The 12,129-nt window shown below is 44.0% G+C and overlaps 1 protein-coding gene across 3 annotated transcripts in view; it reads right to left on the reverse strand.

Annotated features, from left to right (window-relative positions):
- The window catches only part of OGDHL (oxoglutarate dehydrogenase L), a 55,013-nt gene extending 52,838 nt beyond the window's left edge, over positions 1 to 2,175 (reverse strand). Inside the window, exon 1 of one of the 3 annotated variants that reach the window (XM_054163377.1) lies at positions 2,102 to 2,175. The gene's annotated coding sequence lies outside the window, so the exon portion shown is untranslated. The other 2 variants (XM_054163376.1, XM_009901715.2) reach the window with 2 other exon arrangements.
- Between the last annotated feature and the right edge of the window lie 9,954 nt (positions 2,176 to 12,129).

Genomic DNA, 12,129 nt, shown 5'->3' on the forward strand with positions numbered 1-12,129 from the left:
CCCCTTGTCCTGTCACTTGACACCCTTATGAAAAGTCCCTCTCCAGCCTTCCTGTACAATCCCTTCAGGTATTGCAAAGCAGCACTAAGGTCCCCTCAGAATCTTCTCTTTTCTAGGTTGAACAACCACCACTCCCTCAGCCTATCCTCATAGCAGAGGCACTCCAGCCCTTGGATCATCTTTGTGGCACTCCTATGGACTTGCTTCAACAGCTCTCTGTCTTTCATATGATGGGGACAGCAGAACTGGATACAATATTAGAGAAATTAAGATGGACGAATTAAAAATGGATGTGAATGTCACATAACAGAAATAAGGCACTCTTAAGTGGTACCAGTTGCATTTAAATCTCAAAATGAGGTCACAGACCTATTTTAAGCTGTAACTACTGAATACACAATTTATTACTGCAGATACAAGCTATGTCACTCCTGTTAAGATATAAAGACCACAGGTGAAGAAAACTATCATCATAGGTATTATTCCCATCTCATGGAAAGATCAAAACCTTAATTTTTATTCAGGTATGAAACAAAAATGCACAAAGACACCAACTGTATAATTTTATTTTGGCTACAGCTTAACTGACTCAACAAATGGACTTCTTCCTAGTTCTCCTTTTCTGCACATACCACTCTTTAGCACAGATGTCAGCTGTCAGCAGCTAAACGAATTGAAGACCACCAACATGATCATAGACCATTCCAGCCCACTCAGCCTTGAGGCTGTCAGTCAAAAATCGGCACAGAGGATAGCAGGCAGAAGTCACAAATAGTCAGGATTGTTCCACTCCACTATGTTTCCTGGATCAATCCTGAAATGAAAACAGTGATTGCCAAGGATTCGAGCTGAGCTAAGAGCAACCTAAACTAAGATATTAATTAAATTTCTACTGGAGGTCGAAAATAAGAAAGCAGCAGTGAACCAGAAGAAGAACCTGATATTTAATGCACCAAAGCAACTTTAAATGATAGAAGTAAATTAAAGCCTTAAGCAACTGAAAATATCTGCAGCTGTTCTGCAGGACAGCGTATGTATCTCAAGCTACTAGCAAGCTCTTACCTTGGCACTTTCAACTCTAGAAGTGAATGTCCTGGACTCTCTTGTGAATTATACTACCCAGGTTTCCCATGGGTAAAAGAAGCATATGAAAAAGAGAAAGCAAGACACTTCTGATAGCAAAGTGTTTATCCAGCTTTTTTCAAGATCAGTTTAACAGAAATTCATTGCACAGGCTAATGTAATATGAATCAATATTCTCCTGGTATTGCCAGTACCCTTACTGAGTTTCTTAACACACATCATGTCCTGCTGCTATATAAAGAATACATACAGAGTTCGCCACCCAAGAGGTTGACCTGGAGGAAGTGTACGAGCCCAGCGTTCATCACACGGCATGCACTGTTAAGTCTTGGGCAATGGAGGCACCTCCATGCCATAAACTACCCAGTATTTCACTCAAAATAACCACCATCAATGGGTAGTAGAGGTATACACCACAGGCTGCAGGCTACCAAAACGTGGTAAAAGAGCAGGGGGCACATATATGGAAGGGGGCAGTTTTATTCTTCTGTGCCTGCTCGTAAGGCAAGGGCACATCCTTCCACAGCCATCCGGCCAAACCTCGCTATACCAATGTCCTCTTCAACCTTGGCCGCTCCCAGAGGCCGGAGCCAGCAGCGCTGTCAAGGCGCAGCCAGCTGCAACGGGATTGAGGTTTAACTGTCGATCGAGCCAAGCAAATCGTCTCTCCCCTTCACCCGAAGCCCCACCGGAAGGCCGCACTAATGCGGCGCGACCCCTCAGAGCCTCAGCGAGCGGCCCCCGCAGGTGATTCCCACCGCCCATCACGGTCACACGGGACGCACCGGGCCGGGCCCGGCTTCGTCACACCGCTCCCTGACTGCCGCCCCCCGGGCGGAGCCGAGCCGAGCCGGGTCCAGCCTGACCGCCAGGCCCGCCGCCGCCGCCCCCCGCCCCCCGCCGGCGCTGACAGACCTCTGCGAATAGACCTGGCCTCAGTGCCGCGCCCCCTGCCAACGGCGCCCGGAGCACAGGCCGCGCCGGGCGAGCGGGGAAGCGACTGGGCGGAGGCCGTTACCTGCGTCACGGGAGGCGCATGCCGCACCACCGCGAGCCCAGCGCGCGCGCTGAGGCCAGGGCGGGGCTGCGGGGCGGGAAACGAGGCCGCGATCTGCCCCAGAGTCCACGCCCCCCGGCCACGCTGCCTCTCGTGGCGCCATGATCGGAGCGCGAGGTGGGTGGGGGCTCTTTGGTGCTGCTGCGCGCTGGCTGCGGGCCGCTCTGCTGCCGCTCCGGGAACCTGTCTCGGTGAGCAGGCAGCGTCACCCTCTGGGAGTACCATCCCAAAAGCGGTGTGCGGCAGCCAGCATGCAGACGGAGCAGCGGTACCCTATTGGTTTCAGGTTTGCGCAGAGTCGGGTAGCATTACATGGAGCGAGCTCAACCTACTGACAACATTTCACACCCTTCTATAGGCCTCAGTAACACACCCTTCCAACCTGTGTATCTCTGTTAGATAAGGGTTGGACTTGGTGATCTTAGAGATCTTTTCCAAACATGGTGATTCTGTTTCTTAATTGGTTTATAGCTTATTCACCTTCAGTTGAACCATGTACCAAATTGATAGCACATGCTCTGAGAAGTGGTGGTCTTTAGGCAAGTGGCCTCTCAGCTCAAGCAGGTGTGTGTTTTAGTATTATAATAATAATTACTAAAGTTCACTCATTAGGAACATAAGTTGCAACAGTTTTACATCTTTATGGTTTACTGATAAAGGTTTCTGCTGTTAAATTCTTGTTTCTGTAGGTACTGATGTCTCGGTGTCTTCTTACAGCCTTTGGCTTTACTTTGGTGGGAATTTTTGGCAACAGCCAGGTACCACCAACCTTTTGGCTTCTCTTCAAGGATCTAGTCCCTAGGAAGGCATGCATTGTTTATACAAAGCTCCTGACCAGTGGTCCTCCTTAGGATCAATGCAGTATATTCAACCCTAACTCAAACAGCGTTGCTATAACCTAAACATTCACTCTTGCAGTTTCAGTTAGGTAACAGTAGGGCCACCCACTATAGGAGATCTACTTGGCAGGAAGGAAAACAGGATAACATGAACAGACATCTGCAAGATTTTTGGCAGATTGTCAAGAAAACTAGTGGTAGAAGCAGACACCTTTGCAGCTGTACTGTGTGAGGTATCATGGGGAGATTAGAGATTATCGCAGCCTTGAAGACAGTGCGCTGCAGCATTTTCAGGTCAGTAAAGGTATCAGCACAAAGACAGTAGTTGTGCTTGATGTTAATGGTGGAAGACAGCATTAAACTTTATCCGTATGTGCAAAGTACTTCAGTGATCCCTGCCCAGTTCTAATTAAAAATAGAATACAAATCTAAACAACAGCACTGATCAGATGAACAGCTGTGAAGGGAACATGGAAGGAAAACACATCTAAACAAGTTGTTCACACAGATCCTTGTGTAGAAATGATGGGAAGTTTCATGAAGACGTAAATTGTTCCAAGGACACTTAGCTTTCTCACCAAAAGTTGTATGTATTTTTGAGCGAGTTATTGTCCTAGGTTATGCAAGACAATACAGTTTTAAGAGTTTCTTTGTTGACTGAACTTTGATTTATATCTTCCAAGTCTTCTATTCTTCTGGATGTCTTCAAAGTGCAAACATTTATCCATTTTCTGTAATAATTCAGAACATGACGTATTTGTTGTTTACCTGCTCTTAATCAAGTTATGCAGTACATACAACCAAGGTCAATCATCTGTAGACACTAAAGCTGATATTGCAGGCAAATATTGACACATCACATAAATACTGTTGCTGGATAATTTTCTGGGTAAATACAGAGTTACAAATAATGGGAAAACTGGGCACACCTTGGAAGGAGAAGAGAAAGAGAACTGTAATTTGGTTTGTGCTAAGGATATACTGCAAAAATGAGTTTGTCAAGGTCAGGTGGGCAGAAATGGATAGTAAAGCTCTTCGGATGGAATACAACAGGCTTCATCTGGTGTTTTGTCACCTAACGGTCACACAGATCTTCATGAGGTTTTTTGGTTATTACAGTTGTTGATTAGAATAAAATCAATTACTTCTAGATAAAAAAAAAATCTTTACGTAAATCAAATGCCTTATTATCATGTCAGCATTTTTCCTAGCAGTGGCACGTCTTTGAGGAACTGATAGATACCGCAAAGTGAAGGTGTGAATAATTTTGTGTCAACATTTTTGTGATACAGTATTTAGTGCAGGGAAAAGATTGCACAGAGGGATGGCAGATCAAACACAGACTGTTCCAGAGAGGGTGCTGCCAGGAAGGATGACCACCACACTTAGTGGGAGAGCCCATCAGCACTTTAAAACAGCATGCATGCTGAACTGGTTACTTGCAGCTAGCCAGATGTTGGTTGAGCCTTCTGGCAAGTGGTGAAATATTGTTAGATGCTGCAGCTACTAATTGAGTTTTAACCTTATTATGAGCAGACAGAAGCCATCTTTAGAGCAATCATGTTATGCTGACTGACCATAAATTTAATTAAAAATTATAGTGAGGACAGGCAGACCTCCCCTCTACTTCAGAGGGAAACCCATATGTCAAATGCTTGAATACCATTGCATTGAAGAGGGTAAATATGCTTGGATAGACACTAAGATTCTACAGTGTGTTTTAAATGCATATGTCGTTGCCTGAAGCCTTTGTCCAACTGCACAACATTTATGTTCTTTGTTTTGTATTTCCAATTCTTCACACAGTGGGAATTTGTATGCATGAAACAGCATAATTCTGGTTTGTTGTGCTTTGGAGTGTCTCCCATGTTCTCAAGTATTTATTGTAACTGGATTTTCTCCCGTCTCTCCCACTCAGCTTTTGGTGCCTGCCTAGCCAGTTCTTGCTGTACTAAGGAACTGCCTTACTGCTGCTGCCTTTCCTCTGTCCAGTGTCACTTTGCCACCAGTCTGTGACTCCTGAGTCTTCTTGCCACTCGACCTATTTGCTCTGCAGTGAGCCCCTGCAATGGACAAAGAGGTATTTTCTCATTATTCTAGTTTTAGTTCTTAAAATTTTCAATTATAGTTCACATTTACCTGCCATTTGTGTGTCCATCTGCATATACTGTGTCCATCTGCATACTTGCCTTTCCCACCCACCACCCAAAGGAAGGTACGTGCACTGGATTTGCTTCCTGATAAACTATCACACTTGGAAACTAGCAGGAATGAAAGTCCATCAGCAGAATGAAAACTTAGAAAAATTGCAAGTGATAGGAGACACAAATCCAAGTTTGACAGCTTGTTTAGCATCATTCTCATGCCAGTTCTGTGCTGAAAAATGTTACATATTAGAGAAGTTTTGCACTGGATAAATTGTCTAACACAGGACCTCTGGAATCAAAGTCAGATGTGACATTTTCTGTTGTGCTCACTATGATTTATTTTTATATTTATCCTCATTTTCTGTAGTATGCCAGTGTTAATCTGACATGCTTTCTTACTTATTTCTGCCTCTTTTATGTTTTAACTCAGGCATGAGCAACAAAACCAGAACCAACCTGTCTGAATATAGCAAAACACATCTTAACAAAACTAGAACCAAGCTGGTTTTGGAAACACACCATGTTGCCCATTGAGGGCACGTGACCTGTCATTTGTTCCATGGTGTGGTACTGCGTGACTCTAATGCCTTGCCTCCTCTGGTACATTGGTTTGCCTTGCTGGATCAGCAGCTACTTGAAATCAGCATTGAGGTTCCTGTGGTTAATTGCTTCACACAACTCTCTCTCTAACACAGCATGACTTCTCAGTAGGCTTGTTTCTTCAAAGGGTAATCTCATAGGAGGTGGTCTGGATACAGAATTACTCATAGAAGAACAATCTCATTAATAGCTTCCCCTCCTGAGACAGATATATTTATGCATTTTTGGCAAATCATCATTGTTGTTGGTAATATAATTCCACTAGAAACAATGTGTACCAGAAGTTCTCCTATGCCAAGCACAGAAACTCCATCTTACTTTATTTTTCAGTGTGCTTATTAAGCATGAAGACTACAAGCTAGTAGAAGTTAAAATGGGAAGTGTTATCTCTTCTTAAAGCAAGGTGATTAGGAAATGGTAAAGCATCCTCTTGCTCTGAGCCAAACAATAAACACAGCCAATGTTCTACAGGGCTCTGGTCATTAGGCTTGTCTAATATTTAAATCCAAGACTTAGACTATCCTAGACCAAACAGCTCCAATGAGTGATTCTGTCTGTTTTCAATGGTGGAGGTGCATATCCTAGGTAGGCATTTCAAACAAGTGCTGACTCTTAAAATCCCTGTGAAAAATAGCAGAGTAATGGCACACACTCTTCCAGTTGGGATTTACACCAATTCCTTGCAGAACATTTCTCTACCTTCTCCACAACCCTCTCCAAATAGCCTGAATTTATTTAGCAGGCACTTCCTCTGTTGGACACATAAGCCTTTCTTGGGTGGGGTATATCACTTGAGGTAGTCACAGCTACTTTAACCTTTCTCCCCAGAGCTGCTGTAAATCTTGAGCAGGTCACAGAGAAGAGTAACCACACATTCTTGCTTCAATCCACATGCAACACAGAGAAGACCTTTCTCCTTCCAGCACTCTCTGCTATCATCATATGCCCTGTAGTAGATAGACAGCCATGTTCTGCACATCTTACTACCACAAAGTTAACAGGTGACACCATGACTCCCTTGGATCAGCAGCACATTTCGATTCACTTCAGTGCTTTCCTCCAGCCTCTTTGATGGTGTTTGACAACTGGTATTGTTTGTCAGGCTTTTCTCCCTCCCCAGTCCTACACAGGATAAGTATATTGAGTTACCTCTGAATTTCATATGGCTTATTTCCATACGCTTTGCTTACTGAAACCTTGGCTTCTTATGCCACAGACTTCAGTAATATTCTTGACTTCCTGGAATAAACTTCCCCTGGTAAAGGAGAGCTGGGCTGCTGAATGTCTGAGGGACAGAAAATTTGATCCCAGCTTTGCACTGCTTCTTGGGTTGGTTAAATGTGAGGCAGTGAGGAAAGTCAACAGCATGCTGGGTTGTGCCAACAGAAGCACAGTCAGTAGTTGGAAGGAAGCAATTACTGCCCTTTTGTCAGCTGCAGGGAGAACCTGGGGGGATCCACAGGAATACAGGCTTCAAAGCCAGGCTTTTCACAATGCTGCATGGCAGACGAATGAGAGACGATGAAATGGGTGGATCCTCCATCCTTGAGATTTCAAGTGCCAACTGGACAAAGCCCTGAACAAACTGTTCTGACTCCAATATTGATTCTACTTTGAGCAAGAGTTCCCTGGGTGACCTTCAGGCTTCCTTCAAAGCTGACTTAAGTGTCTGTCATTCATACCAATTTCACAATGAATCATGGCAGATGTAATGTTAAACATGCAATTGTTATTTGGTCAACAGACAAACTAATCTTGATAGTTTCATGTGGCTAGCATCTGTCTTGGTTTTGATTACTCTCTATTCTAAAATGTAGGGCTGTGTCGCTCTGGAGAAAAGAGTAGTTAAGAAGGACAGAGTATTTTATTGGAAGACCAAGACCACAAAAGCCTGTTCCTCAATTGATTCAGCAGGTTATTTTCAAGTGACTTTATTCTTCAAACACATTCCTGAGTAGAATCAAATGACAAGAGCCCATCCTTCTTGCCACAGATCTGTTCGAAACAATCTACACAATAAAGCTAAATGAAAACACAACTTCTGCCTGCCTGTTCCACAAGGCTTTCCTAATAAATTAGCCCACTACAACTACAAGAACAAAAGCAACTGTGCTATAATTAGTTCTCTGATATCTCACAGTATTATTAATAAAATCTCAGAGTAAACAAAGAACTTCAGCATATACCTCCTCTGAATATGAGAAATAGTTTAAGGAGGAACTCTGTCATGCAACATTTATTGCAGCTGCCAAATAATGAATTGATGTTAAAATTAGCAAGAGCACTATACTCATTTTTTTTCTAGTATTTTAATGGAGAGTTAGTACTTTGGCAAGAGAAACACAAGAAGTCTTCCCACTGTAGAAGCAGATCACTACTGGCACTGCAAAAAAGCCTGCTAGCATTTGGCGTGTTGATGATGAAGGAAACACTGCCAACTTCCCTTTCCTTAACCAAGAAAAAAAAATTGAAAAATATTTTTTTCCTATTTCACTAGTGGGTTAGGAGAAAACTTTTAGGAAGTTTTTATCAATATTTTCAGGTGTTTCATAAGAGAATCCTAACAAAACTAGAAAAACAATCTTTATTTGTGATAGCTTTCTTTTTAGCTGCATTTAAAACTCACTGCATTTTTTTTTAGATTGTCTCTTTAGGTGAAAATAAAATATCAAAGTACCTAACTTCATCATGCTCAGATGGAAAATTACCCTCATCTCTTATTCTCTACCACTGGCTGTGCTTTCTTCAGGAGTAGCTATTTTGATTTCTAATGCTATTTATCCTGATGAGGGAATGTGTAATTATCTTTCCACTTCATTCATTTGGAAGAAAATAAATAAGGCAAGACAGTTCTCCAACAGTTAAAACTTCTGGAATATCTGAGATTTGTAGCTCTCACTGGGAGCAGGGTTTGCTAATGAAGATTTTGAAGCTGCAGCAGTGGTGTCTGATTGTAAATTGCTGAAAGGTGACTCTTGAAGAGGTTTATTTGCACTAATCAACACCATGTTGTGCCTCAAACCTAGTGTTCCCTTAGATGCACTGTCCTTACCAAGTTGTTCTGCCATAGCTGAACAGGCTTTTCTGGATACTTCTGGCACAAACCTGTTTTTTAATGGCATCCTCTGAGGCTGCTTGCCAAACCTGTTGTACAGTTAATTCCTTTCTGACATTTTCCTCTTGCGGACCCCAACCCCTCCTCCTCAGGTTGCCTGAGCCAAAGGGACATTAAGCAGAAGGGTTAATGTAAAATATCCAAGGGCTCAGAGCTGGGTTGCAAATACAAAATCTACTACATGCAGAGTAACAATAATGTCTTGTTTTCCTGGTGGTGGCCATTTGGAAACATTACATTCACAGTGCTGGACACAGCTGAACAATACTGGAGAATGATTCTTGTCCACAGCTGAAACAGCTCTAAGCATCTCTGAATTTTTGTTGTCTGTATTTTACTGCACAATTGTTCTCCAGTAACCCAGAAAATAGCCTGAGCATCTCAGTTACCAAGGTGAGCTTACTGGTCATACTTCATGTGGGCTGTCACTCCATTAGCAGCCACCATATAACTGAGAAGATTTTCAGAAAAAATGCAACAACTCACCCCAAATGTAACCCCACCATGTTATTTTGTGCTTGTTTTATCAACCTGGTATAAATTATAATAAATGCCTATCAAACTAGACTGCTGTGCACTTCAGCCTGTCACATTAGAAGAATAGAACAAACCATTAGAATAGAATTAACCAGGTTAGAAAAGACCTTTGAGATCATCAAGTCCAACCCATCACCCAACACCATCTAATCAACTAAACCATGGCACCAAGTGCCCCATCCAGTCTCTTCCTAAACACTTCCAATGATGGTGACTCCACCACGCCCCTCGGCAGCCCATTCCAATGGCCAGTCACTCTTTCTGAGAAGAACTTCTTCCTAACATCCAGCCTAAACCTCCCCTGGCACAGCCTGAGACTGTGTCCTCTTGTTCTGGTGCTGGCTGCCTGGGAGAAGAGATCAACCCCTATCTGGCTACAACCTCCCTTCAGGTAGTTGTAGAGAGCAATAAGGTCTCCCCTGAGCCTCCTCTTCCCCAGGCTATGCAACCCCAGCTCCCTCAGCCTCTCCTCATAGGGCTTGTGCTCCAAACCCCTCCCCAGCTTTGTTGCCCTTCTCTGGACATGTTCCAGTAAGTCAACATCTTTCCTAAACTGAGGGGCCCAGAACTGAACACATTACTCAAGGTGTGGCCTAACCAGTGCTGAGTACAGGGGCAGAATGACTTCCCTGCTCTTGCTGGCCACACTGTTCCTGATATAGGCCAGAATGCCATTGGCCTTCTTGGCCACCTGGGCACACTGTTGGCTCATGTTCAGCCTACTATCAACCAGTACCCCCAGGTCCCTTTCTGCCTGACCGCTCTCCAGCCACTCGGACCCCAGCCTGTAGCATTGCATGGGGTTGTTGTGGCCAACGTGTAGAACCCAGCAATTAGATGTGTTAAATCTCCTGCCCTTGGACTCTGCCCATCTGTCCAGCCTGTCAAGGTCCCTCTGCAGAGCTCTCCTACCCTCTAACAGATCAACACCTGCCTCCAGCTTGGTGTCATCTGCAAACTTATTGATGATGGACTCAATCCCCTCATCCACATCATCAGTTACATTACAAATACATTACACAGATCCTCCTGTTTTATGAAGTCTTAACCCCATTGATGTCCAGGGGGACCTTAGAGCTGCCTTTCAACACCTGAAGGGATCCTACAGGAAACCTGGAGAGGAACTTTCATAAGGGTGTCGAGCAATAGGACAAGGGGGAACACTTTGAAAGTGAGGGAGAGTAGGTTTAGACTGGATGTTAGGAAAAAGCTCTTCAGTATGAGGGTGATGAGGCTCTGAGATATGTGGCCAAGGGAGGTTGCGGATGCCTCCTCCCTCAGGGTGTTCAGGGCCAGGTTGGATGAGTCTTTGAACAGCTGAGTCTAGTTGAGAGGTGTCCTTGCCCATGATGGAGAGATTAGAGATGATCTCTAAGGTCCCTTCCAACCTAAGCTGTTCTATGATTCTATGATTAATGCTTATTAACCACAGCTGCTCAGGATATAGCACCAGTTCTGGGCCCCTCAGTTTAAGAAAGATGTGGAGTTGCTGGAACATGTCCAGAGAAGGGGAACAAAGTTGATGAGGGGTCTGGAGCACAAGTCCTATGAGGACAGGCTGAGGGAGCTGAGGTTGTTTAGCCTGGAGAAGAGGGGGCTCAGGGGAGACCTTATTGCTTTCTACAGCTGCCTGAAGGGAGGTTGTAGCCAGGTGGGGGTTGGTCTCCCAGGCAACTTGTGACACAATGCGAGGACACCGTCTCAAGCTGCACCAAGGGAGGTTTAGACTGGATGTTAGGAAGAAATTCTTCACAGGAAGAGTGATTGGCTTTTGGAATGGGCTGCCCAGGTTGGTGGTGGAGTTGCCATCACTGGAGGTGTTTAAAAAGAGACTGGATGAGGCACTTAGTGCCATGGTTTCGTTGATTAGATGGTGTTGGGTGATGGGTTGGACTCTATGAGCTCAAAGTTGTTTTCCAACCTGGTTAATCCTGTATTCTGTATAATTGTGTCCAACTTTTTAGTCTTCCCTTCAGACCAGTTACCAATGGATGCCTAGGTGGTGTTTGTTTCATAAATGGAAAAGTGTTATTGCTGCAGCCTCATTTTATGGCATTTTGAAATGCAAGAAATCCTAGTCTGATTAATCATAATATTGCCTTCAATACACAGTTCACTGTATGAAGATCAACATTATTACATGAAAGCCAGAATTCAGTGAGATGACTTTTGGATTGTAATGATGCTAGGTTTGAATTTTTAGTGCTATTGCTACAGAAGTTGAAGGCAGTTACAGAAAATGCCCTAAGGAACAGGCCCTTTCCTGCACAGACCCATTCCCCTGGATGTCCACAGTGCCTGTGGAAGGCTGTCACTGAAACCAATTAAAGGAAAAAAATTGAAAACTCTGTAAAGGTGTTTGGAAAGTGAGAAATAAATCCTACCTGTCATTTCTTACTCAATCCAGCCAGCAAATCATGATCCTCTCTCATTACCACCCTTGCACATTATAGCAAGGGAAGGACCTAGCTCTGAAGTGCACAGATTGCACATCACTTTGGGGACTGTGATTAGCCCAAGTCTTAAGTAAATTAGTTTGAAGCTGACAGTTCACTCAATACTCTAAAGCCACTAAGTGTAGCTGGCTTATACTGTCACCACGGGTGCTCTGTATGTGAGAGGTTTAGCAGGAGCAAGCCGGGAGGCTGAATTATGATTCCTCCTGCAGACAGGGTGAACCTTTTGGTCTGAGGCTGAGATCATTGGCTAGACACTGCTGAGGAGCAAGGCAGCAGTGAGGCCATCAGACCA

This window comes from Dryobates pubescens, chromosome 8, assembly GCF_014839835.1.
Source record: "Dryobates pubescens isolate bDryPub1 chromosome 8, bDryPub1.pri, whole genome shotgun sequence".
NCBI lineage: Eukaryota > Metazoa > Chordata > Aves > Piciformes > Picidae > Dryobates > Dryobates pubescens.